The sequence below is a fragment of the Rhipicephalus microplus genome, chromosome 9 (assembly GCF_043290135.1).
Source record: "Rhipicephalus microplus isolate Deutch F79 chromosome 9, USDA_Rmic, whole genome shotgun sequence".
NCBI classification, from domain to species: Eukaryota; Metazoa; Arthropoda; class Arachnida; order Ixodida; family Ixodidae; genus Rhipicephalus; species Rhipicephalus microplus.
The window spans coordinates 115,952,260-115,980,084 of NC_134708.1; the positions used below are offsets into that span (position 1 = coordinate 115,952,260).

At 53.0% G+C, this 27,825-nt stretch overlaps 2 non-coding genes across 2 annotated transcripts; both read left to right on the forward strand.

Moving 5' to 3' along the window:
- Positions 1–12,436: 12,436 nt before the first annotated feature.
- On the forward strand, positions 12,437–12,510 carry TRNAN-GUU (transfer RNA asparagine (anticodon GUU)). Its single transcript has one exon. It is a non-coding gene; the product is annotated as a tRNA-Asn (tRNA).
- A 1,107-nt stretch (positions 12,511–13,617) lies between these two features.
- TRNAN-GUU (transfer RNA asparagine (anticodon GUU)) lies at positions 13,618–13,694 on the forward strand. Its single transcript has one exon. It is a non-coding gene; the product is annotated as a tRNA-Asn (tRNA).
- The last annotated feature ends 14,131 nt before the right edge of the window (positions 13,695–27,825 follow it).

A 27,825-nucleotide genomic window follows, 5' to 3' on the forward strand; every position in this document is an offset into this window, starting at 1 on the left:
CTGAAGAAATGTTCTGACGGTGGTGAGAGTGGAGCACGACTGTCTCCGTGGCGCAATTGGCTAGCGCACTCAGCTGTTAACCGAAAGGTTGGAGGTTCGAGCCCTCCCGGGAGTGGTGTTGTGCTTTTTTCTTTGCGCTGACAGCTTTGAAGATATGTTCTAATGGTGGTGAGAGTGGAGCACGACTGTCTCCGTGACCCAATTGGCTAGCGCGATCGGATGTTTACCGAAAGCTTGGAGGTTTGAGTCCACCCGGTGTTGGTGCAGCGCTTTTTTTCTTTGGGCTGATAGCTTTGAAGATATGTTCTCATGGTGGTGAGAGTGGAGCAGGACTGTCTCCGTAGCGCAATAGGGTAGCGCGATCGGCTGTTAACCGAAAGGTTGGAGGTTCGAGCCCACCCGGTGGTGGTGCGGCGTTTTTTTTCTTTGGGCTGATAGCTCTGAAGAAATGTTCTGACGGTGGTGAGAGTGGAGCACGACTGTCTCCGTGGCGCAATTGGCTAGCACGTTCGGCTGTTAACCGAAAAATTGGAGTTTCGAGCCCTCGCGGGAGTGGTGTGTTGCTTTTTTCTTTGCGCTGATAGCTTCGAAGATATGTTCTGATGGTGGTGAGAGTGGAGCACGACTGTCTCCGTGGCGCAATTGGTTAGCGCGGTCAGCTGTTAACCGAAAGGTTAACAGCTGACCGCGCTAACCTCCGTGGCGCAATTGGCTAGTGCGGTCTGCTGTTGACCGAAAGGTTGGAGGTTCGAGCCCACCCGGTGGTGGTGTGGTGCTTCGTATTCTTTGGGCTGATAGCTCTGAATGAATGTTCTGACGGTGGTGAGAGTGGAGCACGACTGTCTCCGTGGCGAAATTGGCTAGCGCGATCGGCAGTTAACCGAAAAGTTGGAGGTTCAAGCCCACGAGGTGGTGGTGCGGAAATTTTTTTTGGGCCGATAGCTTTGAAGTTATGTTCTGATGGTGGTGAGAGTATAGTAGGACTGTCTCCGTGGCGCAATTTGCTAGCGCTATCGGCTGTTAACCGGAAGGTTGGAGGTTCGAGCCCTCTCGGGAGTGGTGTGTTGCTTTTTTCTTTGCGCTGATAGCTTTGAAGAAATGTTCTGACGGTGGTGAGAGTGGAGCACGACTGTCTCCGTGGCGAAATTGGCTAGCGCGTTCGGTAGTAACCGAATATTTGGAGGTTCGAGCCCACCCGGTGGTGGTGCGGGCTTTTTTTCTATGGGCTGATAGCTTTGAAGATGTGTTCTGATGAACGGTGAGAGAGGAGCAGGACTGTCTCCGTGGCGCAATTGGCTAGCGCGATCGGCTCTTAACCGACAGGTTGGAGGTTAGAGCCCCCCCGGTGGTGGTGCGGCGCTTTTTTTTCTTTGGGCTGATAGCTTTGAAGATATGTTCTGATGGTGGTCAGAGTGTAGCAGGACTGTCTCCGTGGCGCAATTGGCGAGCGTGATCGGCTGATAACCGAAAGGTTGGAGTTTCGAGCCCACCCGGTGGTGGTGCGGCGCTTTTTTTTTCTTCGGGCTGATTGTTTTGAAGATATCTTCTGATGGTGGTGAGAGTGGAGCACTACTGTCTCCGTGGCGCAATTGGCTAGCGCGATCGGCTGTTAACCGAAAGGTTGGCGGTTCGAACCACCCGGTGGTGGTGCGGCGCTTTTTTTTCTTTAGACTGATAGTTTGAAGATATGTTCTCATGGTGATGAGAGTGGAGCAGGACTGTCTCCATGGCGCAGTTGGCTAGCGCTATATGCTGGTAACCGAAAAGTTGGAGGTTCGAGCCCACCCGGTGGTCGTGCGGCGCTTTTTTTTCTTTGGGGTGATAGCTTTGAAGATATGTTCTGCTTGTGGTGAGAGTGGAGCACGACTCTCTCCGTGGCGCAATTGGCTAGCGCGATCGGCTGTTAACCAAAAGGTTGGAGGTTCGAGCCCACCCGGTGGTGGTGCGGCGCTTTTTTTCCTTTGGGCTGATAGCTCTCAAGAAATGTTCTGACGGGGGTGAGAGTGGAGCATGACTGTCTCCGTGGCGCAATTGGCTAGCGCAATCGGCTGTTAACCGAAAGGTTGGAGGTTCGAGCCCTCCCGGGAGTGGCGTGTTGCTTTTTTTTCTTTGGGCTGATAGCTTTAAGATATGTTCTGTTGGTGGCTAGAGTTGTGCAGGACTGTCTCCGTGGCGCAATTGGCTAGCGCGTTCGGCCGTTAACCGAAAGGGTTGATGTTCGAGCCCACCCGGTGGTGGTGCGGAAATTTTTTTTTGGGCCGATAGCTTTGAAGATATGTTCTGATGGTTGTGAGAGTGGAGCACGACTGTCTCCGTGGCGCAATTGGCTTGCGCAATCGGCTGTTAACGGAAAGGTTGGAGGTTCGAGCCCTCCCGGGAGTGGTGTGTTGCTTTTTTTTCTTTGGGCTGATAGCTTTGAAGATGTGTTCTCATGGTGGTGAGACTGGAGCGGGACTGTCTCCGTGGCGCAATTGGCTAGCGCGTTCGGCCGTTAACCGAATAGTTGGAGGTTCGAGCCCACCCGGTGGTGGTGCGGGCTTTTTTTCTATGGGCTGATAGCTTTGAAAATATGTTCTGATGGTGGTGAGAGAGGAGCAGGACTGTCTCCGTGGCGCAATTGGCTAGCGCGATCGGCTCTTAACCGAAAGGTTGGAGGTTCGAGCCCACCCGGTGGTGGTGCGGCGCTTTTTTTCTTTGGGCTGATAGCTTTGAAGATATGTTCTGATGGTGGTGAGAGTGGAGCACGACTGTCTCCGTGGCGCAATTGGCTAGCGCAATCGGCTGTTAACGGAAAGGTTTGAGGTTCGAGCCCTCCCGGGAGTGGTATGTTGCTTTTTTTTTCTTTGGGCTGATAGCTTTGAACATGCGTTCTCATGGTGGTGAGATTGGAGCAGGACTGTCTCCGTGGCGCATTTGGCTAGCGCGATCGGCTGTTAACCGAAAGCTTGGAGTTTCGAGCCCACCCGGTAGTGGTGCGGCGCTTTTTTTTCTTTGCGCTGATGGCTTTGGAGAAATGTTCTGAAGGTGGTGAGATTGTAGCACGACTGTCTCCGAGGCGCAATTGGCTAGCACGTTCGGCTGTTAACCTGTTAACCGAAAAATTGGAGTTTCAAGCCCTCCCGGGATTGGAGTGTTGCTTTTTTCTTTGCACTGATAGCTTTGAAGATATGTTCTGATGGTGGTGAGAGTGGAGCACGACTGTCTCCGTGGCGCAATTGGCTAGCGCGATCGGCTGTTAACCGAAAGGTTGGAGGTTCGAACCACCCGGTGGTGGTGCGGCTCTTTTTTCCTTTGGGCTGATAGCTCTGAAGAAATGTTCTGACGGTGGTGAGAGTGGAGCACGACTGTCTCCGTGGCGAAATTGGCTAGCGCGTTCGGTAGTAACCGAATAGTTGGAGGTTCGAGCCCACCCGGTGGTGGTGCGGGCTTTTTTTCTATGGGCTGATAGCTTTGAAGATATGTTCTGATGGTGGTGAGAGAGGAGCAGGACTGTCTCCCTGGCGGAATTGGCTAGCGCGATCGGCTCTTAACCGAAAGGTTGGAGGTTCGAGCCCACCCGGTGGTGGTGCGGCGCTTTTTTTCTTTGGGCTGATAGCTTTGAAGATATGTTCTGATGGTGGTGAGAGTGGAGCAGGGCTGTCTCCGTGGCGCGATTGGCTAGTGCGATCGGCTGTTAACCGAAAGCTTGGAGTTTAGAGCCCACCCGGTAGTGGTGCGGTGCTTTCTTTTCTTTTGGCTGATTGCTTTGAAGATATGTTCTGATGGTGGTGAGAGTGGAGCACGACTGTCTCCGTGGCGCAATTGGCTAGCGCAATCGGCTGTTAACGGAAAGGTTTGAGGTTCGAGCCCTCCCGGGAGTGGTGTGTTGCTTTTTTTTCTTTGGGCTGATAGCTTTGAAGATGCGTTCTCATGGTGGTGAGATTGGAGCAGGACTGTCTCCGTGGCGCATTTGGCTAGCGCGATCGGCTGTTAACCGAAAGCTTGGAGTTTCGAGCCCACCCGGTAGTGGTGCGGCGCTTTTTTTTCTTTGCGCTGATGGCTTTGGAGAAATGTTCTGAAGGTGGTGAGATTGTAGCACGACTGTCTCCGTGGCGCAATTGGCTAGCACGTTCGGCTGTTAACCGAAAAATTGGAGTTTCAAGCCCTCCCGGGATTGGTGTGTTGCTTTTTTCTTTGCACTGATAGCTTTGAAGATATGTTCTGATGGTGGTGAGAGTGGAGCACGACTGTCTCCGTGGCGCAATTGGCTAGCGCGATCGGCTGTTAACCGAAAGGTTGGAGGTTCGAACCACCCGGTGGTGGTGCGGCTTTTTTTTCCTTTGGGCTGATAGCTTTGAAGAAATGTTCTGACGGTGGTGAGAGTGGAGCACGACTGTCTCCGTGGCGCAATTGGCTAGCGCGATCGGATGTTAACCGAAAGCTTGGAGTTTCGAGCCCACCCGGTAGTGGTGCAGCGCTTTTTTTCTTTGGGCTGATAGCTTTGAAGATATGTTCTCATGGTGGTGAGAGTGGAGCAGGACTGTCTCCGTAGCGCAATAGGGTAGCGCGATCGGCTGTTAACCGAAAGGTTGGAGGTTCGCGCCCACCCGGTGGTGGTGCGGCGTTGCTCTGAAGAAATGTTCTGACGGTGGTGAGAGTGGAGCACGACTGTCTCCGTGGCGCAATTGGGTAGCACGTTCGGCTGTTAACCGAAAAATTGGAGTTTCGAGCCCTCGCGGGAGTGGTGTGTTGCTTTTTTCTTTGCGCTGATAGCTTCGAAGATATGTTCTGATGGTGGTGAGAGTGGAGCACGACTGTCTCCGTGGCGCAATTGGTTAGCGCGGTCAGCTGTTAACCGAAAGGTTGGAGGTTCGAGCCCTCCCGGGAGTGGTGTGTCGCGTTTTTCGTTGCGCTGATAGCTTTGAAAATATGTTCTGATGGTGGTGATACTGGAGCACGACTGTCTCCGTGGCGCAATTGGCTAGTGCGGTCTGCTGTTGACCGAAAGGTTGGAGGTTCGAGCCCACACGGTGGTGGTGCGGTGCTTCGTATTCTTTGGGCTGATAGCTCTGAAGGAATGTTCTGACGGTGGTGAGAGTGGAGCACAACTGTCTCCCTGGCGAAATTGGCTAGCGCGATCGGCAGTTAACCGAAAAGTTGGAGGTTCGAGCCCACGAGGTGGTGGTGCGGAAATTTTTTTTGGGCCGATAGCTTTGAAGTTATGTTCTGATGGTGGTGAGAGTATAGTAGGACTGTCTCCGTGGCGCAATTTGCTAGCGCTATCGGCTGTTAACCGGAAGGTTGGAGGTTCGAGCCCTCTCGGGAGTGGTGTGTTGCTTTTTTCTTTGCGCTGATAGCTTTGAAGGAATGTTCTGACGGTGGTGAGAGTGGAGCACGACTGTCTCCATGGCGAAATTGGCTAGCGCGTTCGGTAGTAACCGAATAGTTGGAGGTTCGAGCCCACCCGGTGGTGGTGCGGGCTTTTTTCCTATGGGCTGATAGCTTTGAAGATATGTTCTGATGGTGGTGAGAGAGGAGCAGGACTGTCTCCGTGGCGCAATTGGCTAGCGCGATCGGCTCTTAACCGACAGGTTGGAGGTTAGAGCCCACCCGGTGGTGGTGTGGCGCTTTTTTTTCTTTGGGCTGATAGCTTTGAAGATATGTTCTGGTGGTGGTGAGAGTGGAGCAGGACTGTCTCCGTGGCGCAATTGGCTAGCGCGATCGGCTGTTAACCGAAAGCTTAGAGTTTCGAGCCCACCGGGTAGTGGTGTGGCGCTTTTTTTTCTTTTGGCTGATAGCTTTGAAGATATGTTCTGATGGTGGTGAGAGTGGAGCAGGACTGTCTCCGTGGCGCAAGTGGCGAGCGTGATCGGCTGATAACCGAAAGGTTGGAGTTTCGAGCCCACCCGGTGGTGGTGCGGCGCTTTTTTTTCTTCGGGCTGATAGTTTTGAAGATATCTTCTGATGGTGGTGAGAGTGGAGCAGGACTGTCTCCGTGGCGCATTTGGCTAGCGCGATCGGCTGTTAACCGAAAGCTTGGAGTTTCGAGCCCACCCGGTATTGGTTTGTTGCTTTTTTCTTTGCTCTGATAGCTTTGAAGATATGTTCTGATGGTGGTGAGAGTGGAGCGCGACTGTCTCCGTGGCGCAATTGGCTAGCGCGATCGGCTATTAACCGAAAGGTTGGTGGTTCGAACCACCCGGTGGTGGTGCGGCGCTTTTTTTTCTTTAGGCTGATAGCTTTGAAGATATGTTCTGATGGTGATGAGAGTGGAGCAGGACTGTCTCCGTGGCGCAGTTGGCTAGCGCGATCGGCTGTTAACCGAAAGATTGGAGGTTCGAGCCCACCCGGTGGTGGTGCGGGGTTTTTTTTCTATGGTCTGATAGCTTTGAAGATATGTTCTGATGGTGGTGAGAGTTATGCAGGACTGTCTCCGTGGCGCAATTGGCTAGCGCGATCGACTGTTAACCGAAAGGTTGGAGGTTCGAGCCCACCCGGTGGTGGTGCGGCGCATTTTTTCTTTGGGCTGATAGCTTTGAAGATATGTTCTGATGGTGGTGAGAGTTGAGCACGACTGTCTCCATGGCGCAATTGGCGAGCGCGATCGGCTGTTAACCGAAAGGTTGGTAGTTCGAGCCCACCCGGGGACGGTGTGTCGCTTTTTTTTCTTTGCGCTGATAGCTTTGAAGATATGTTCTGATGGTGGTGAATGTGGAGCACGACTGTCTCCGTGGCGCAATTGGCTAGCGCGATCGGCTGTTAGCCGAAAGGTTGGAGGTTCGAGCCCACTTGGTGGTGGTGCGGCGCTTCTTTTTTTTGGGCTGATAGCTGTGAAGAAATGTTCTGACGGTGGTGAGAGTGGAGCACGACTGTCTCCGTGGCGCAGTTGGCTAGCGCGATTTGCAGTTAACCGAAAAGTTGGAGGTTCGAGCCCACCCGCTGGTGGTGCGGCACTTTTTTTTCTTTGGGCTGATAGCTTTGAAGATATGTTCTGATGGTGGTGAGAGTATATCAGGACTGTCTCCGTGGCGCAATTTGCTAGCGCGATCGGCTGTTAAGCGAAAGGTTGGAGGTTCGAGCCCACCCAGTGGTGGTGCGGCGCTTTTTTTCCTTCTGGGCTGATAGCTCTGAAGAAATGTTCTGACGGTGGTGAGAGTGGAGCACGACTGTCACCGTGGCGCAATTGGCTAGCGCAATCGGCTGTTAACCGAAAGGTTGGAGGTTCGAGACGTACCCGGAGTGGTGTGTTGCTTTTTTTTTCTTTGGGCTGATAGCTTTGAAGATATGTTCTGATGGTGGCTAGAGTGAAGCAGGACTGTCTCCGTGGCGCAATTGGCTAGTGCGTTCGGCCGTTAAACGAAAGGTTGAAGGTTCGAGCCCACCCGGTGGGTGGGCGGGCTTTTTTTTTCTTTGAGCTGATAGCTTTGAAGATATGTTCTTATGGTGGTGAGAGTGGAGCAGGACTGTCTCCGTGGCGCAATTGGCTAGCGCGATTCGGCTGTGAACCGAAAGGTTGGCGGTTCGAACCACCCGGTGGTGGTGCGGCGCTTTTTTTTCTTTAGGCTGATAGCTTTGAAGATATGTTCTGATGGTGGTGAGAGTGGAGCACGACTGTCTCCGTGGCGCGATTGGCTAGCGCGATCGGCTCTTAACCGAAAAGTTGGAGGTTCGAACCATGCGGTGGTGGTGCGGCGCTTTTTTTTCTTTAGGCTGATAGCTTTGAAGATATGTTCTGATGGTGGCGAGAGTGGAGCACGACTGTCTCCGTGGCGCAATTGGCTAGCGCTATATGCTGTTAACCGAAAAGTTGGAGGTTCGAGCCCACCCGGTGGTGGTGCGTCGCTTTTTTTTCTTTGGGCTGATAGCTTTGAAGATATGTTCTGTTGGTGGTGAGAGGGGAGCACGACTCTCTCCGTGGCGCAATTGGCTAGCGCGATCGGCTGTTAACCAAAAGGTTGGAGGTTCGAGCCCACCCGGTGGTGGTGCGGCGCTTTTCTTCCTTTGGGCTTATAGCTCTCAAGAAATGTTCTGACGGGGGTGAGAGTGGAGCACGACTGTCTCCGTGGCGCAGTTGGCTAGCGCAATCGGCTGTTAACCGAAAGGTTGGAGGTTCGAGCCCTCCCGGGAGTGGCGTGTTGCTTTTTTTTCTTTGGGCTGATAGCTTTAAGATATGTTCTGTTGGTGGCTAGAGTTGTGCAGGACTGTCTCCGGGGCGCAATTGGCTAGCGCGTTCGGCCGTTAACCGAAAGGGTTGATGTTCGAGCCCACTCGGTCGTGGTGCGGGCTTTTTTTCTATGGTCTGATAGCTTTGAAGATATGTTCTGATGGTGGTGAGAGTGATGCAGGACTGTCTCCGTGGCGCAATTGGCTAGCGCGATCGACTGTTAACCGAAAAGTTGGAGGTTCGAGACCACCCGGTGGTGGTGCGGCGCTTTTTTTCTTTGGGCTGCTAGCTTTGAAGATATGTTCTGATGGTGGTGAGAGTGGAGCACGGCTGTCTCCATGGCGCAATTGGCGAGCGCGATCGGCTGTTAACCGAAAGGTTGGAGGTTCGAACCCACCCGGGGACGGTGTGTCGCTTTTTTTTGTTTGCGCTGATAGCTTTGAAGAAATGTTCTGATGGTGGTGAATGTGGAGCACGACTGTCTCCGTGGCGCAATTGGCTAGCGCGATCAGCTGTTAGCCGAAAGGTTGGAGGTTCGAGCCCGCCCGTTGGTGGTGCGGCGCTTCTTTTTTTGGGCTGATAGCTGTGAAGAAATGTTCTGACGGTGGTTAGAGTGGAGCACGACTGTCTCCGTGGCGCAGTTGGCTAGCGCGATTTGCAGTTAACCGAAAAATTGGAGGTTCGAGCCCACTCGCTGGTGGTGCGGCACTTTTTTTCTTTGGGCTGATAGCTTTGAAGATATGTTCTGATGGTGGTGCGAGTATATCAGAACTGTCTCCGTGGCGCGATTTGCTAGCGCGATCGGCTGTTAAGCGGAAGGTTGGAGGTTCGAGCCCACCCGGTGGTGGTGCGGCGCTTTTTTTCCTTTGGGCTGATAGCTCTAAAGAAATGTTCTGACGGTGGTGAGAGGGGAGCACGACTGTCACCGTGGCGCAATTGGCTAGCGCAATCGGCTGTTAACCGAAAGGTTGGAGGTTCGAGCCCTCCCGGGAGTGGTGTGTTGCTTTTTTTTCCTTGGGCTGATAGCTTTGAAGATATGTTCTGATGGTCGCTAGAGTGAAGCAGGACTGTCTCCGTGGCGCAATTGGCTAATGCGTTTGGCCGGTAAACGAAAGGTTGAAGGTTCGAGCCCACCCGGTGGGTGTGCGGGCTTTTTTTTCTTTGAGCTGATAGCTTTGAAGATATGTACTGATGGTGGTGAGAGTGGAGCAGGACTGTATCCGTGGCGCAATTGGCTTGCGCGATCGGCTGTTAACCGAAAGGTTGGAGTTTCGAGCCCACCCGGGGACGGTGTGTCGCTTTTTTTTTCTTTGCGCTGATAGCTTTGAAGATATGTTCTTATGGGGGTGAGACTGGAGCACGACTGTCTCCGGTGCGCAATTGGCTAGCGCGATCGGCTGTTAACAGAAAGGATGGAGGTTCGAGCCCACCCAGTGGTGGTGTGGCGCTTCTTTTTCTTTGGGCTGATAGCTCTGAAGAAATGTTCTGACGGTGGTGAGAGTGGAGCACGACTGTCTCCGTGGCGCAATTTGCTAGCGCGATCGGCTGTTAAGCGAAAGGTTGGAGGTTTGAGCCCTCCTGGGAGTGGTGTGTTGCTTTTTTCTTTGCGCTGATAACTTTGGAGACATGTTCTCACGGTGGTGAGATCTGAGCACGACTGTCTCTATGGTGCAATTGGCTAGCACCTTGGGCTGTTAACCGAAAAATTGTAGGTTTGAGCTCTCCCGGGAGTGGTGTGTTGCTTTTTTCTTTGCGCTGACAGCTTTGAAGATATTTTCTAATGGTGGTGAGAGTGGAGCACGTCTGTCTCCATGGCCAAATTGGCTAGCGCGATCGACTGTTTACTGAAAGGTTGGAGGTTCGAGCCCACCCGGTGGTTGTGCAGCGCTTTTTTTCTTTGGGCTGATAGCTCTGAAGAAATGTTCTCATGGTGGTGAGAGTGGAGCACGACTGTCTCTGTGGCGCAATTGGCTAGCGCGATCGGCTGTTAACCAAATAGTTTGAGGTTCGAGCCTACCCGGTGGTGGTGCGGCTCTTTTTTCCTTTGGGCTGATAGCTCTGAAGAAATGTTCTGACGGTGGTGAGAGTGGAGCACGACTGTCTCCGTGGCGCAATTGGCTAGTGCAATCGGCTGTTAACCGAAAGGTTGGAGGTTCGAGCCCTCCCGGGAGTGGTGTGGTGCTTTTTTCTTTGCGCTGACAGCTTTGAAAATATGTTCTAATGGTGGTGAGAGTAGAGCACGACTGTCTCCTGACCCAATTGGCTAGCGCGGTCAGCTGTTAACCGAAAGGTTGGAGGTTCGAGCCCTCCCGGGAGTGGTGTGTCGCGTTTTTCGTTGCGCTGATAGCTTTGAAATTATGTTCTGATGGTGGTGAGACTGGTGCATGACTGTCTCTGTGGCGCAATTGGCTAGTGCGGTCTGCTGTTGACCGAAAGGTTGGAGCTTCGAGCCCACCCGGTGGGGGTGCGGCGCTTCGTTTTCTTTGGGCTGATAGCTCTGCTGAAATGTTCTGACGGTGGTGAGAGTGGAGCACGACTGTCTCCGTGGCGCAATTGGCTAGCGCGATCGGCAGTTAACCGAAAAGTTGGAGGTTCGAGTCCACGTGTTGGTGGTGCGGAAATTTTTTTTTGGGCTGATAGCTTTGAAGATATGTTCCTATGGTTGTGAGAGTATAGCAGGACTGTCTCCGTGGCGCAATTTGCTAGTGCTATCGGCTGTTAACCGAAAGGTTGGAGGTTCGAGCCCTCTCGGGAGTGGTGTGTTGCTTTTTTCTTTGCGCTGATAGCTTTGAAGAAATGTTCTGACGGTGGTGAGAGTGGAGCACGACTGTCTCCGTGGCGCAATTGGCTAGCGCGATCGGCAGTTAACCGAGAAGTTGGAGGTTCGAGCCCACGTGGTGGTGGTGCGGAAATTTTTTTTTTGGGCCGATAGCTTTGAAGATATGTTCTGATGGTGGTGAGAGTGGAGCACGACTGTCTCCGTGGCGCAATTGGCTAGCGCAATCGGCTGTTAACGGAAAGGTTGGAGGTTCGAGCCCTCCCGGGAGTGGTGTGTTGCTTTTTTTTTCTTTGGGCTGATAGCTTTGAAGATGCGTTCTCATGGTGGTGAGATTGGAGCAGGACTGTCTCCGTGGCGCATTTGGCTAGCGCGATCGGCTGTTAACCGAAAGCTTGGAGTTTCGAGCCCACCCGGTAGTGGTGCGGCGCTTTTTTTTCTTTGCGCTGATGGCTTTGGAGAAATGTTCTGAAGGTGGTAAGATTGTAGCACGACTGTCTCCGTGGCGCAATTGGCTAGCACGTTCGGCTGTTAACCGAAAAATTGGAGTTTCAAGCCCTCCCGGGATTGGTGTGTTGCTTTTTTCTTTGCACTGATAGCTTTGAAGATATGTTCTGATGGTGGTGAGAGTGGAGCACGACTGTCTCCGTGGCGCAATTGGCTAGCGCGATCGTATGTTTACCGAAAGCTTGGAGGTTTGAGCCAGCCCGGTGGTGGTGCGGGCTTTTTTTCTATGGGCTGATAGCTTTGAAGATATGTTCTGATGGTGGTGAGAGAGGAGCAGGACTGTCTCCGTGGCGCAATTGGCTAGCGCGATCGGCTCTTAACCGACAGGTTGGAGGTTAGAGCCCACCCGGTGGTGGTGCGGCTTTTTTTTTGGGCTGATAGCTCTGAAGAAATGTTCTGACGGTGGTGAGAGTGGAGCACGACTGTCTCCGTGGCGCAATTGGCTAGCACGTTCGGCTGTTAACCGAAAAATTGGAGTTTCGAGCCCTCGCGGGAGTGGTGTGTTGCTTTTTTCTTTGCGCTGATAGCTTCGAAGATATGTTCTGATGGTGGTGAGAGTGGAGCACGACTGTCTCCGTGGCGCAATTGGTTAGCGCGGTCAGCTGTTAACCGAAAGGTTGGAGGTTCGAGCCCTCCCGGGAGTGGTGTGTCGCGTTTTTCGTTGCGCTGATAGCTTTGAAAATATGTTCTGATGGTGGTGATACTGGAGCACGACTGTCTCCGTGGCGCAATTGGCTAGCGAGATCGGCTGTTAACCGAAAGCTTGGAGTTTCGAGCCCACCCGGTATTGGTTTGTTGCTTTTTTCTTTGCTCTGATAGCTTTGAAGATATGTTCTGATGGTGGTGAGAGTGGAGCACGACTGTCTCCGTGGCGCAATTGGCTAGCGCGATCGGCTGTTAACCGAAAGGTTGGCGGTTCGAACCACCCGGTGGTGGTGCGGCGCTTTTTTTTTCTTTAGGCTGATAGCTTTGAAGATATGTTCTGATGGTGATGAGAGTGGAGCAGGACTGTCTCCGTGGCGCAGTTGGCTAGCGCGATCGGCTGTTAACCGAAAGATTGGAGGTTCGAGCCCACCCGGGGACTGTGTGTCGCTTTTTTTTCTTTGCGCTGATAGCTTTGAAGATATGTTCTCATGGTAGTGAATGTGGAGCACGACTGTCTCCGTGGCGCAATTGGCTAGCGCGATCGGCTGTTAGCCGAAAGGTTGGAGGTTCGAGCCCACCCGGTGGTGGTGCGGCGCTTCTTTTTTTTGGGCTGATAGCTGTGAAGAAATGTTCTGACGGTGGTGAGAGTGGAGCACGACTGTCTCCGTGGCGCAGTTGGCTAGCGCGATTTGCAGTTAACCGAAAAGTTGGAGGTTCGAGCCCACCCGCTTGTGGTGCGGCACTTTTTTTTCTTTGGGCTGATAGCTTTGAAGATATGTTCTGATGGTGATGAGAGTATATCAGGACTGTCTCCGTGGCGCTATTTTCTAGCGCGATCGGCGGTTAAGCGAAAGGTTGGAGGTTCGAGCCCACCCGGTGGTGGTGCGGCGCTTTTTTTCCTTCTGGGCTGATAGCTCTGAAGAAATGTTCTGACGGTGGTGAGAGTGGAGCACGACTGTCACCATGGCGCAATTGGCTAGCGCAATCGGCTGTTAACCGAAAGGTTGGAGGTTCGAGACCTCCCGGGAGTGGTGTGTTGCTTTTTTTTCTTTGGGCTGATAGCTTTGAAGATATGTTCTGATGGTGGCTAGAGTGAAGCAGGACTGTCTACGTGGCGCAACTGGCTAGTGCGTTCGGCCGTTAACCGAAAAGTTGGAGGTTCGAACCACGCGGTGGTGGTGCGGCGCTTTTTTTTTCTTTAGGCTGATAGCTTTGAAGATATGTTCTGATGGTGGCGAGAGTGGAGCACGACTGTCTCCGTGGCGCAATTGGCTAGCGCTATATGCTGTTAACCGAAAAGTTGGAGGCTCGAGCCCACCCGGTGGTGGTGCGGCTCTTTTTTTTCTTTGGGCTGATAGCTTTGAAGATATGTTCTGTTTGTGGTGAGAGTGAAGCACGACTCTCTCCGTGGCGCAATTGGCTAGCGCGATCGGCTGTTAACCAAAAGGTTGGAGGTTCGAGCCCACCCGGTGGTGGTGCGGCACTTTTTTTCCTTTGGGCTGATAGCTCTCAAGAAATGTTCTGACGGGGGTGAGAGTGGAGCACGACTGTCTCCGTGGCGCAATTGGCTAGCGCAATCGGCTGTTAACCGAGAGGTTGGAGGTTCGAGCCCTCCCGGGAGTGGCGTGTTGCTTTTTTTTCTTTGGGCTGATAGCTTTAATATATGTTCTGTTGGTGGCTAGAGTTGTGCAGGACTGTCACCGTGGCGCAATTGGCTAGCGCGTTCGGCCGATAACCGAAAGGGTTGAGGTTCGAGCCCACCCGGTGGTGGTGCGGGCTTTTTTTCTATGGTCTGATAGCTTTGAAGATATGTTCTGATGGTGGTGAGAGTGATGCAGGACTGTCTCCGTGGCGCAATTGGCTAGCGCGATCGACTGTTAACCGAAAGGTTGGAGGTTCGAGCCCACCCGGTGGTGGTGCGGCGCATTTTTTCTTTGGGCTGATAGCTTTGAAGATATGTTCTGATGGTGGTGAGAGTTTAGCACGACTGTCTCCATGGCGCAATTGGCGAGCGCGATCGGCTGTTAACCGAAAGGTGGGTAGTTCGAGCCCACCCGGGGACGGTGTGTCGCTTTTTTTTCTTTGCGCTGATAGCTTTGAAGATATGTTCTGATGGTGGTGAATGTGGAGCACGACTGTCTCCGTGGCGCAATTGGCTAGCGCGATCGGCTGTTAGCCGAAAGGTTGGAGGTTCGAGCCCACCCGGTGGTGGTGCGGCGCTTCTTTTTTTTGGGCTGATAGCTGTGAAGAAATGTTCTGACGGTGGTTAGAGTGGAGCACGACTGTCTCCGTGGCGCAGTTGGCTAGCGCGATTTGCAATTAACCGAAAAGTTGGAGGTTCAAGCCCACCCGCTGGTGGTGCGGCACTTTTTTTTCTTTGGGCTGATAGCTTTGAAGATATGTTCTGATGGTGGTGAGAGTATATCAGGACTGTCTCCGTGGCGCAATTTGCTAGCGCGATCGGCTGTTAAGCGAAAGGTTGGAGGTTCGAGCCCACCCGGTGGTGGTGCGGCGCTTTTTTTCCTTCTGGGCTGATAGCTCTGAAGAAATGTTCTGAGGGTGGTGAGAGTGGAGCACGACTGTCACCGTGGCGCAGTTGGCTAGCGCAATCGGCTGTTAACCGAAAGATTGGAGGTTCGAGACCTCCCGGGGGTGTTGTGTTGCTTTTTTTTCTTTGGGCTGATAGCTTTGAAGATATGTTCTGATGGTGGCTAGAGTGAAGCAGGACTGTCTCCGTGGCGCAATTGGCTACTGCGTTCGGCCATTAAACGAAAGGTTGAAGGTTCGAGCCCACCCGGTGGGTGTGCGGGCTTTTTTTTCTTTGAGCTGATAGCTTTGAAGATATGTTCTTGTGGTGGTGAGAGTGGAGCAGGACTGTCTCCGTGGCGCAATTGGCTTGCGCGATCGGCTGTTAACCGAAAGGTTGGAGTTTCGAGCCCACCCGGGGACGGTGTGTCGCTTTTTTTTTCTTTGCGCTGATAGCTTTGAAGATATGTTCAGATAGTGATGAGAGTGGAGCAGGACTGTCTGCGTGGCGCAGTTGGCTAGCGCGATCGGCTGTTAACCGAAAGATTGGAGATTCGACCCCTCCCGGGAGTGGTGTGTTCTTTTTTCTTTGCGCTGATAGCTTTTAAGATATGTTCTGATGGTGGTGAGAGTGGAGCACGACTGTCTCCGTGGCGCAATTGGCTAGCGCGATCGGCTGTTAACCGAAAAGTTGGAGGTTCGAACCACGCGGTGGTGGTGCGGCGCTTTTTTTTCTTTAGGCTGATAGCTTTGAAGATATGTTCTGATGGTGGCGAGAGTGGAGCACGACGGTCTCCGTGGCGCAATTGGCTAGCGCTATATGCTGTTAACCGAAAAGTTGGAGGCTCGAGCCCACCCGGTGGTGGTGCGGCTCTTTTTTTTCTTCGGGCTGATAGCTTTGAAGATATGTTCTGTTGGTGGTGAGAGTGAAGCACGACTCTCTCCGTGGCGCAATTGGCTAGCGCTATCGGCTGTTAACCAAAAGGTTGGAGGTTCGAGCCCACCCGGTGGTGGTGCGGCACTTTTTTTCGTTTGGGCTGATAGCTCTCAAGAAATGTTCTGACGGGGGTGAGAGTGGAGCACGACTGTCTCCGTGGCGCAATTGGCTAGCGCAATCGGCTGTTAACCGAAAGGTTGGAGGTTCGAGCCCTCCCGGGAGTGGCGTGTTGCTTTTTTTTCTTTGGGCTGATAGCTTTAAGATATGTTCTGTTGGTGGCTAGAGTTGTGCAGGACTGTCTCCGTGGCGCAATTGGCTAGCGCGTTCGGCCGATAACCGAAAGGGTTGAGGTTCGAGCCCACCCGGTGGTGGTTCGGGCTTTTTTTCTATGGTCTGATAGCTTTGAAGATATGTTCTGATGGTGGTGAGAGTGATGCAGGACTGTCTCCGTGGCGCAATTGGCTAGCGCGATCGACTGTTAACCGAAAGGTTGGAGGTTCGAGCCCACCCGGTGGTGGTGCGGCGCATTTTTTCTTTGGGCTGATAGCTTTGAAGATATGTTCTGATGGTGGTGAGAGTTGAGCACGACTGTCTCCATGGCGCAATTGGCGAGCGCGATCGGCTGTTAACCGAAAGGTGGGTAGTTCGAGCCCACCCGGGGACGGTGTGTCGCTTTTTTTTCTTTGCGCTGATAGCTTTGAAGATATGTTCTGATGGTGGTGAATGTGGAGCACGACTGTCTCCGTGGCGCAATTGGCTAGCGCGATCGGCTGTTAGCCGAAAGGTTGGAGGTTCGAGCCCACCCGGTGGTGGTGCGGCGCTTCTTTTTTTGGGCTGATAGCTGTGAAGAAATGTTCTGACGGTGGTTAGAGTGGAGCACGACTGTCTCCGTGGCGCAGTTGGCTAGCGCGATTTGCAGTTAACCGAAAAGTTGGAGGTTCGAGCCCACCCGCTGGTGGTGCGGCAGTTTTTTTTCTTTGGGCTGATAGCTTTGAAGATATGTTCTGATGGTGGTGAGAGTATATCAGGACTGTCTCCGTGGCGCAATTTGCTAGCGCGATCGGCTGTTAAGCGAAAGGTTGGAGGTTCGAGCCCACCCGGTGGTGGTGCGGCGCTTTTTTTCCTTCTGGGCTGATAGCTCTGAAGAAATGTTCTGAGGGTGGTGAGAGTGGAGCACGACTGTCACCGTGGCGCAGTTGGCTAGCGCAATCGGCTGTTAACCGAAAGGTTGGAGGTTCGAGACCTCCCGGGGGTGGTGTGTTGCTTTTTTTTCTTTGGGCTGATAGCTTTGAAGATATGTTCTGATGGTGGCTAGAGTGAAGCAGGACTGTCTCCGTGGCGCAATTGGCTAGTGCGCTCGGCCGTTAAACGAAAGGTTGAAGGTTCGAGCCCACCCGGTGGGTGTGCGGGCTTTTTTTTCTTTGAGCTGATAGCTTTGAAGATATGTTCTTATGGTGGTGAGAGTGGAGCAGGACTGTCTCCGTGGCGCAATTGGCTTGCGCGATCGACTGTAACCGAAAGGTTGGAGTTTCGAGCCCACCCGGGGACGGTGTGTCGCTTTTTTTTTCTTTGCGCTGATAGCTTTGAAGATATGTTCGGATGGTGATTAGAGTGGAGCAGGACTGTCTGCGTGGCGCAGTTGGCTAGCGCGATCGGCTGTTAACCGAAAGATTGGAGATTCGACCCCTCCCGGGAGTGGTGTGTTCTTTTTTCTTTGCGCTGATAGCTTTTAAGATATGTTCTGATGGTGGTGAGAGTGGAGCACGACTGTCTCCGTGGCGCAATTGGCTAGCGCGATCGGCTGTTAACCGAAAAGTTGGAGGTTCGAACCACGCGGTGGTGGTGCGGCACTTTTTTTCCTTTGGGCTGATAGCTCTCAAGAAATGTTCTGACGGGGGTGAGAGTGGAGCACGACTGTCTCCGTGGCGCAATTGGCTAGCGCAATCGGCGGTTAACCGAAAGGTTGGAGGTTCGAGCCCTCCCGGGAGTGGCGTGTTGCTTTTTTTTCTTTGGGCTGATAGCTTTGGGATATGTTCTGTTGGTGGCTAGAGTTGTGCAGGACTGTCTCCGTGGCGCAATTGGCTAGCGCGTTCGGCCGATAACCGAAAGGGTTGAGGTTCGAGCCCACCCGGTGGTGGTGCGGGCTTTTTTTCTATGGTCTGATAGCTTTGAAGATATGTTCTGATGGTGGTGAGAGTGATGCAGGACTGTCTCCGTGGCGCAATTGGCTAGCGCGATCGACTGTTAACCGAAAGGTTGGAGGTTCGAGCCCACCCGGTGGTGGTGCGGCGCATTTTTTCTTTGGGCTGATAGCTTTGAAGATATGTTCTGATGGTGGTGAGAGTTGAGCACGACTGTCTCCATGGCGCAATTGGCGAGCGCGATCGGCTGTTAACCGAAAGGTGGGTAGTTCGAGCCCACCCGGGGACGGTGTGTCGCTTTTTTTTCTTTGCGCTGATAGCTTTGAAGATATGTTCTGATGGTGGTGAATGTGGAGCACGACTGTCTCCGTGGCGCAGTTGGCTAGCGCGATTTGCAGTTAACCGAAAAGTTGGAGGTTCGAGCCCACCCGCTGGTGGTGCGGCACTTTTTTTTCTTTGGGCTGATAGCTTTGAAGATATGTTCTGATGGTGGTGAGAGTATATCAGGACTGTCTCCGTGGCGCAATTTGCTAGCGCGATCGGCTGTTAAGCGAAAGGTTGGAGGTTCGAGCCCACCCGGTGGTGGTGCGGCGCTTTTTTTCCTTCTGGGCTGATAGCTCTGAAGAAATGTTCTGAGGGTGGTGAGAGTGGAGCACGACTGTCACCGTGGCGCAGTTGGCTAGCGCAATCGGCTGTTAACCGAAAGGTTGGAGGTTCGAGACCTCCCGGGGGTGGTGTGTTGCTTTTTTTTCTTTGGGCTGATAGCTTTGAAGATATGTTCTGATGGTGGCTAGAGTGAAGCAGGACTGTCTCCGTGGCGCAATTGGCTAGTGCGTTCGGCCGTTAAACGAAAGGTTGAAGGTTCGAGCCCACCCGGTGGGTGTGCGGGCTTTTTTTTCTTTGAGCTGATAGCTTTGAAGATATGTTCTTATGGTGGTGAGAGTGGAGCAGGACTGTCTCCGTGGCGCAATTGGCTTGCGCGATCGGCTGTTAACCGAAAGGTTGGAGTTTCGAGCCCACCCGGGGACGGTGTGTCGCTTTTTTTTCTTTGCGCTGATAGCTTTGAAGATATGTTCGGATGGTGATGAGAGTGGAGCAGGACTGTCTGCGTGGCGCAGTTGGCTAGCGCGATCGGCTGTTAACCGAAAGATTTGAGATTCGACCCCTCCCGGGAGTGGTGTGTTCTTTTTTCTTTGCGCTGATAGCTTTTAAGGTATGTTCTGATGGTGGTGAGAGTGGAGCACGACTGTCTCCGTGGCGCAATTGGCTAGCGCGATCGGCTGTTAACCGAAAAGTTGGAGGTTCGAACCACGCGGTGGTGGTGCGGCGCTTTTTTTTTTCTTTAGGCTGATAGCTTTGAAGATATGTTCTGATGGTGGCGAGAGTGGAGCACGACTGTCTCCGTGGCGCAATTGGCTAGCGCTATATGCTGTTAACCGAAAAGTTGGAGGCTCGAGCCCACCCGGTGGTGGTGCGGCTCTTTTTTTTCTTTGGGCTGATAGCTTTGAAGATATGTTCTGTTGGTGGTGAGAGTGAAGCACGACTCTCTCCGTGGCGCAATTGGCTAGCGCGATCGGCTGTTAACCAAAAGGTTGGAGGTTCGAGCCCACCCGGTGGTGGTGCGGCACTTTTTTTCCTTTGGGCTGATAGCTCTCAAGAAATGTTCTGACGGGGGTGAGAGTGGAGCACGACTGTCTCCGTGGCGCAATTGGCTAGCGCAATCGGCGGTTAACCGAAAGGTTGGAGGTTCGAGCCCTCCCGGGAGTGGCGTGTTGCTTTTTTTTCTTTGGGCTGATAGCTTTGGGATATGTTCTGTTGGTGGCTAGAGTTGTGCAGGACTGTCTCCGTGGCGCAATTGGCTAGCGCGTTCGGCCGATAACCGAAAGGGTTGAGGTTCGAGCCCACCCGGTGGTGGTGCGGGCTTTTTTTCTATGGTCTGATAGCTTTGAAGATATGTTCTGATGGTGGTGAGAGTGATGCAGGACTGTCTCCGTGGCGCAATTGGCTAGCGCGATCGACTGTTAACCGAAAGGTTGGAGGTTCGAGCCCACCCGGTGGTGGTGCGGCGCATTTTTTCTTTGGGCTGATAGCTTTGAAGATATGTTCTGATGGTGGTGAGAGTTGAGCACGACTGTCTCCATGGCGCAATTGGCGAGCGCGATCGGCTGTTAACCGAAAGGTGGGTAGTTCGAGCCCACCCGGGGACGGTGTGTCGCTTTTTTTTCTTTGCGCTGATAGCTTTGAAGATATGTTCTGATGGTGGTGAATGTGGAGCACGACTGTCTCCGTGGCGCAATTGGCTAGCGCGATCGGCTGTTAGCCGAAAGGTTGGAGGTTCGAGCCCACCCGGTGGTGGTGCGGCGCTTCTTTTTTTTTGGGCTGATAGCTGTGAAGAAATGTTCTGACGGTGGTTAGAGTGGAGCACGACTGTCTCCGTGGCGCAGTTGGCTAGCGCGATTTGCAGTTAACCGAAAAGTTGGAGGTTCGAGCCCACCCGCTGGTGGTGCGGCACTTTTTTTTCTTTGGGCTGATAGCTTTGAAGATATGTTCTGATGGTGGTGAGAGTATATCAGGACTGTCTCCGTGGCGCAATTTGCTAGCGCGATCGGCTGTTAAGCGAAAGGTTGGAGGTTCGAGCCCACCCGGTGGTGGTGCGGCGCTTTTTTTCCTTCTGGGCTGATAGCTCTGAAGAAATGTTCTGAGGGTGGTGAGAGTGGAGCACGGCTGTCACCGTGGCGCAGTTGGCTAGCGCAATCGGCTGTTAACCGAAAGGTTGGAGGTTCGAGACCTCCCGGGGGTGGTGTGTTGCTTTTTTTTCTTTGGGCTGATAGCTTTGAAGATATGTTCTGATGGTGGCTAGAGTGAAGCAGGACTGTCTCCATGGCGCAATTGGCTCGTGCGTTCGGCCGTTAAACGAAAGGTTGAAGGTTCGAGCCCACCCGGTGGGTGTGCGGGCTTTTTTTTCTTTGAGCTGATAGCTTTGAAGATATGTTCTTATGGTGGTGAGAGTGGAGCAGGACTGTCTCCGTGGCGCAATTGGCTTGCGCGATCGGCTGTTAACCGAAAGGTTGGAGTTTCGAGCCCACCCGGGGACGGTGTGTCGCTTTTTTTTTCTTTGCGCTGATAGCTTTGAAGATATGTTCGGATGGTGATGAGAGTGGAGCAGGACTGTCTGCGTGGCGCAGTTGGCTAGCGCGATCGGCTGTTAACCGAAAGATTGGAGATTCGACCCCTCCCGGGAGTGGTGTGTTCTTTTTTCTTTGCGCTGATAGCTTTTAAGATATGTTCTGATGGTGGTGAGAGTGGAGCACGACTGTCTCCGTGGCGCAATTGGCTAGCGCGATCGGCTGTTAACCGAAAAGTTGGAGGTTCGAACCACGCGGTGGTGGTGCGGCGCTTTTTTTTCTTTAGGCTGATAGCTTTGAAGATATGTTCTGATGGTGGCGAGAGTGGAGCACGACTGTCTTCGTGGCGCAATTGGCTAGCGCTATATGCTGTTAACCGAAAAGTTGGAGGCTCGAGCCCACCCGGTGGTGGTGCGGCTCTTTTTTTTCTTTGGGCTGATAGCTTTGAAGATATGTTCTGTTGGTGGTGAGAGTGAAGCACGACTCTCTCCGTGGCGCAATTGGCTAGCGCGATCGGCTGTTAACCAAAAGGTTGGAGGTTCGAGCCCACCCGGTGGTGGTGCGGCACTTTTTTTCCTTTGGGCTGATAGCTCTCAAGAAATGTTCTGACGGGGGTGAGAGTGGAGCACGACTGTCTCCGTGGCGCAATTGGCTAGCGCAATCGGCGGTTAACCGAAAGGTTGGAGGTTCGAGCCCTCCCGGGAGTGGCGTGTTGCTTTTTTTTCTTTGGGCTGATAGCTTTGGGATATGTTCTGTTGGTGGCTAGAGTTGTGCAGGACTGTCTCCGTGGCGCAATTGGCTAGCGCGTTCGGCCGATAACCGAAAGGGTTGAGGTTCGAGCCCACCCGGTGGTGGTGCGGGCTTTTTTTCTATGGTCTGATAGCTTTGAAGATATGTTCTGATGGTGGTGAGAGTGATGCAGGACTGTCTCCGTGGCGCAATTGGCTAGCGCGATCGACTGTTAACCGAAAGGTTGGAGGTTCGAGCCCACCCGGTGGTGGTGCGGCGCATTTTTTCTTTGGGCTGATAGCTTTGAAGATATGTTCTGATAGTGGTGAGAGTTGAGCACGACTGTCTCCATGGCGCAATTGGCGAGCGCGATCGGCTGTTAACCGAAAGGTGGGTAGTTCGAGCCCACCCGGGGACGGTGTGTCGCTTTTTTTTCTTTGCGCTGATAGCTTTGAAGATATGTTCTGATGGTGGTGAATGTGGAGCACGACTGTCTCCGTGGCGCAATTGGCTAGCGCGATCGGCTGTTAGCCGAAAGGTTGGAGGTTCGAGCCCACCCGGTGGTGGTGCGGCGCTTCTTTTTTTTGGGCTGATAGCTGTGAAGAAATGTTCTGACGGTGGTTAGAGTGGAGCACGACTGTCTCCGTGGCGCAGTTGGCTAGCGCGAATTGCAGTTAACTGAAAAGTTGGAGGTTCGAGCCCACCCGCTGGTGGTGCGGCACTTTTTTTTCTTTGGGCTGATAGCTTTGAAGATATGTTCTGATGGTGGTGAGAGTATATCAGGACTGTCTCCGTGGCGCAATTTGCTAGCGCGATCGGCTGTTAAGCGAAAGGTTGGAGGTTCGAGCCCACCGGTGGTGGTGCGGCGCTTTTTTTCCTTCTGGGCTGATAGCTCTGAAGAAATGTTCTGAGGGTGGTGAGAGTGGAGCACGACTGTCACCGTGGCGCAGTTGGCTAGCGCAATCGGCTGTTAACCGAAAGGTTGGAGGTTCGAGACCTCCCGGGGGTGGTGTGTTGCTTTTTTTTCTTTGGGCTGATAGCTTTGAAGTTATGTTCTGATGGTGGTGAATGTGGAGCACGACTGTCTCCGTGGTGCAATTGGCTAGTGCGTTCGGCCGTTAAACGAAAGGTTGAAGGTTCGAGCCCACCCGGTGGGTGTGCGGGCTTTTCTTTCTTTGAGCTGATAGCTTTGAAGATATGTTCTTATGGTGGTGAGAGTGGAGCAGGACTGTCTCCGTGGCGCAATTGGCTTGCGCGATCGGCTGTTAACCGAAAGGTTGGAGTTTCGAGCCCACCCGGGGACGGTGTGTCGCTTTTTTTTTCTTTGCGCTGATAGCTTTGAAGATATGTTCTTATGGGGGTGAGAGTGGAGCACGACTGTCTCCGGTGCGCAATTGGCTTGCGCGATCGGCTGTTAACAGAAAGGATGGAGGTTTGAGCCCACCCTGGGACGGTGTGTCGCTTTTTTTTCTTTTCGCTGATTGCTTTGAAGATATGTTCTGATGGTGGTGAGAGTGGAGCACGACTTTCTCCGGTGCGCAATTGGCTAGCGCGATCGGCTGTTAACAGAAAGGATGGAGGTTCGAGCCCACCCGGGGGTGGTGCGGCGCTTTTTTTTCTTTGGGCTGATAGCTTTGAAGATATGTTCTGATGTTGGTGAGAGTGGAGCACGACTGTCTCCAAGACACAATTGGCTAGTGCGATCTGCTGTTGACCGAAAGGTTGGTGGTTCGAGGCCACCCGGTGGTGGTGTGGCGCTTCTTTTTCTTTGGGCTGATAGCTCTGAAGAAATGTTCTGACGGTGGTGAGAGTGGAGCACGACTGTCTCCGTGGCGCAGTTGGCAAGCGCGATTTAGAGTTAACTGAAAAGTTGGAGGTTCGAGCCCACCCGGTGGTGGTGCGGCACTTTTTTTTGGGCTGATAGCTTTGAAGATGTGTTCTCATGGTGGTGAGACTGGAGCAGGACTGTCTCCGTGGCGCAATTGGCTAGCGCGTTCAGCCGTTAACCGAATAGTTGGAGGTTCGAGCCCACCCGTTGGTGGTGTGGGCTTTTTTTCTATGGGCTGATAGCTTTGAAGATATGTTCTGATGGTGGTGAGAGTGGAGCAGGACTGTCTCTGTGGCGCAATTGGCTAGCGCGATCGGCTGTTAACCGAAAGCTTGGAGTATCGAGCCCACCCGGTGGTGGTGTGGCGCTTCTTTTTCTTTGGGCTGATAGCTCTGAAGAAATGTTCTGACGGTGGTGAGAGTGGAGCACGACTGTCTCCGTGGCGCAGTTGGCTAGCGCGATTTAGAGTTAACTGAAAAGTTGGAGGTTCGAGCCCACCCGGTGGTGGTGCGGCACTTTTTTTGGGCTGATAGCTTTGAAGATGTGTTCTGATGGTGGTGAGACTGGAGCCCGACTGTCTCCGTGGCGCAATTGGCTAGTGCGGTCTGCTGTTGATCGAAAGGTTGGAGGTTCGAGCCCACTCGGTGGTGGTGCGGCGCTTCGTTTTCTTTGGGCTGATAGCTCTGAAGAAATGTTCTGACGGTGGTGAGAGTGGAGCACGACTGTCTCCGTGGCCAATTGGCTAGCGCGATCGGCAGTTAACCGAAAAGTTGGAGGTTCGAGGCCACGTGGTGGTGGTGCGGAAATTTTTTTTGTGCCGATAGCTTTGAAGATATGTTCTGATGGTGGTGAGAGTGGAGCACGACGGTCTCCGTGGCGCAATCGGCTAGCGCAATCGGCTAGCGCAATCGGCTGTTAACGGAAAGGTTGGAGGTTCGAGCCCTCCCGGGAGTGGTGTGTTGCTTTTTTTTCTTTGGGCTGATAGCTTTGAAGATGTGTTCTCATGGTGGTGAGATTGGAGCAGGACTGTCTCCGTGGCGCAATTGGCTAGCGCATTCGGCCGTTAACCGAAAAGTTGGAGGTTCAAGCCCACCCGGTTGTGGTGCGGGCTTTTTTTTCTATGGGCTGATAGCTTTGAAGATATGTTCTGATGGTGGTGAGAGAGGAGCAGGAGTGTCTCCGTGGCGCAATTGGCTAGCGCGATCGGCTTTTAACCGAAACGTTGGAGGTTTGAGCCCACCCGGTGGTGGTGCGGCGCCTCTTTTTCTTTGGGCTGATAGCTTTGAAGATATGTTCTGACGGTGGTGAGATTGTAGCACGACTGTCTCCGTGGCGCAATTGGCTAGCACGTTCGGCTGTTAACCGAAAAATTGGAGTTTCAAGCCCTCCCGGGAATGGTGTGTTGCTTTTTTCTTTGCGCTGATAGCTTTGAAGATATGTTCTGATGGTGGTGAGAGTGGAGCACGACTGTCTCCGTGACACAATTGGCTAGTGCGATCTGCTTTTGACCGAAAGGTTGGAGGTTCGAGCCCACCCGGTGGTGGTGTGGTGCTTCTTTTTCTTTGGGCTGATAGCTCTGAAGAAATGTTCTGACGGTGGTGAGAGTGGAGCACGACTGTCACCATGGCGCAATTGGCTAGCGCAATCGGCTGTTAACCGAAAGGTTGGAGGTTCGAGACCTCCCGGGAGTGGTGTGTTGCTTTTTTTTCTTTGGGCTGATAGCTTTGAAGATATGTTCTGATGGTGGCAAGAGTGAAGCAGGACTGTCTCCGTGGCGCAATTGGCTAGTGCGTTCGGCCGTTAAACGTAAGGTTGAAGGTTCAAGCCCACCCGGTGGGTGTGCGGGCTTTTTTTTCTTTGAGCTGATAGCTTTGAAGATATGTTCTGATGGTGGCGAGAGTGGAGCACGACTGTCTTCGTGGCGCAATTGGCTAGCGCTATATGCTGTTAACCGAAAAGTTGGAGGCTCGAGCCCACCCGGTGGTGGTGCGGCTCTTTTTTTTCTTTGGGCTGATAGCTTTGAAGATATGTTCTGTTGGTGGTGAGAGTGAAGCACGACTCTCTCCGTGGCGCAATTGGCTAGCGCGATCGGCTGTTAACCAAAAGGTTGGAGGTTCGAGCCCACCCGGTGGTGGTGCGGCACTTTTTTTCCTTTGGGCTGATAGCTCTCAAGAAATGTTCTGACGGGGGTGAGAGTGGAGCACGACTGTCTCCGTGGCGCAATTGGCTAGCGCAATCGGCGGTTAACCGAAAGGTTGGAGGTTCGAGCCCTCCCGGGAGTGGCGTGTTGCTTTTTTTTCTTTGGGCTGATAGCTTTGGGATATGTTCTGTTGGTGGCTAGAGTTGTGCAGGACTGTCTCCGTGGCGCAATTGGCTAGCGCGTTCGGCCGATAACCGAAAGGGTTGAGGTTCGAGCCCACCCGGTGGTGGTGCGGGCTTTTTTTCAATGGTCTGATAGCTTTGAAGATATGTTCTGATGGTGGTGAGAGTGATGCAGGACTGTCTCCGTGGCGCAATTGGCTAGCGCGATCGACTGTTAACCGAAAGGTTGGAGGTTCGAGCCCACCCGGTGGTGGTGCGGCGCATTTTTTCTTTGGGCTGATAGCTTTGAAGATATGTTCTGATGGTGGTGAGAGTTGAGCACGACTGTCTCCATGGCGCAATTGGCGAGCGCGATCGGCTGTTAACCGAAAGGTGGGTAGTTCGAGCCCACCCGGGGACGGTGTGTCGCTTTTTTTTCTTTGCGCTGATAGCTTTGAAGATATGTTCTGATGGTGGTGAATGTGGAGCACGACTGTCTCCGTGGCGCAATTGGCTAGCGCGATCGGCGTTTAGCCGAAAGGTTGGAGGTTCGAGCCCACCCGGTGGTGGTGCGGCGCTTCTTTTTTTTGGGCTGATAGCTGTGAAGAAATGTTCTGACGGTGGTTAGAGTGGAGCACGACTGTCTCCGTGGCGCAGTTGGCTAGCGCGATTTGCAGTTAACTGAAAAGTTGGAGGTTCGAGCCCACCCGCTGGTGGTGCGGCACTTTTTTTTCTTTGGGCTGATAGCTTTGAAGATATGTTCTGATGGTGGTGAGAGTATATCAGGACTGTCTCCGTGGCGCAATTTGCTAGCGCGATCGGCTGTTAAGCGAAAGGTTGGAGGTTCGAGCCCACCGGTGGTGGTGCGGCGCTTTTTTTCCTTCTGGGCTGATAGCTCTGAAGAAATGTTCTGAGGGTGGTGAGAGTGGAGCACGACTGTCACCGTGGCGCAGTTGGCTAGCGCAATCGGCTGTTAACCGAAAGGTTGGAGGTTCGAGACCTCCCGGGGGTGGTGTGTTGCTTTTTTTTCTTTGGGCTGATAGCTTTGAAGTTATGTTCTGATGGTGGTGAATGTGGAGCACGACTGTCTCCGTGGTGCAATTGGCTAGTGCGTTCGGCCGTTAAACGAAAGGTTGAAGGTTCGAGCCCACCCGGTGGGTGTGCGGGCTTTTTTTTCTTTGAGCTGATAGCTTTGAAGATATGTTCTTATGGTGGTGAGAGTGGAGCAGGACTGTCTCCGTGGCGCAATTGGCTTGCGCGATCGGCTGTTAACCGAAAGGTTGGAGTTTCGAGCCCACCCGGGGACGGTGTGTCGCTTTTTTTTTCTTTGCGCTGATAGCTTTGAAGATATGTTCTTATGGGGGTGAGAGTGGAGCACGACTGTCTCCGGTGCGCAATTGGCTAGCGCGATCGGCTGTTAACAGAAAGGATGGAGGTTTGAGCCCACCCTGGGACGGTGTGTCGCTTTTTTTTCTTTTCGCTGATTGCTTTGAAGATATGTTCTGATGGTGGTGAGAGTGGAGCACGACTTTCTCCGGTGCGCAATTGGCTAGCGCGATCGGCTGTTAACAGAAAGGTTGGAGGTTCGAGCCCACCCGGGGGTGGTGCGGCGCTTTTTTTTCTTTGGGCTGATAGCTTTGAAGATATGTTCTGATGTTGGTGAGAGTGGAGCACGACTGTCTCCAAGACACAATTGGCTAGTGCGATCTGCTGTTGACCGAAAGGTTGGTGGTTCGAGGCCACCCGGTGGTGGTGTGGCGCTTCTTTTTCTTTGGGCTGATAGCTCTGAAGAAATGTTCTGACGGTGGTGAGAGTGGAGCACGACTGTCTCCGTGGCGCAGTTGGCAAGCGCGATTTAGAGTTAACTGAAAAGTTGGAGGTTCGAGCCCACCCGGTGGTGGTGCGGCACTTTTTTTTGGGCTGATAGCTTTGAAGATGTGTTCTCATGGTGGTGAGACTGGAGCAGGACTGTCTCCGTGGCGCAATTGGCTAGCGCGTTCAGCCGTTAACCGAATAGTTGGAGGTTCGAGCCCACCCGTTGGTGGTGTGGGCTTTTTTTCTATGGGCTGATAGCTTTGAAGATATGTTCTGATGGTGGTGAGAGTGGAGCAGGACTGTCTCTGTGGCGCAATTGGCTAGCGCGATCGGCTGTTAACCGAAAGCTTGG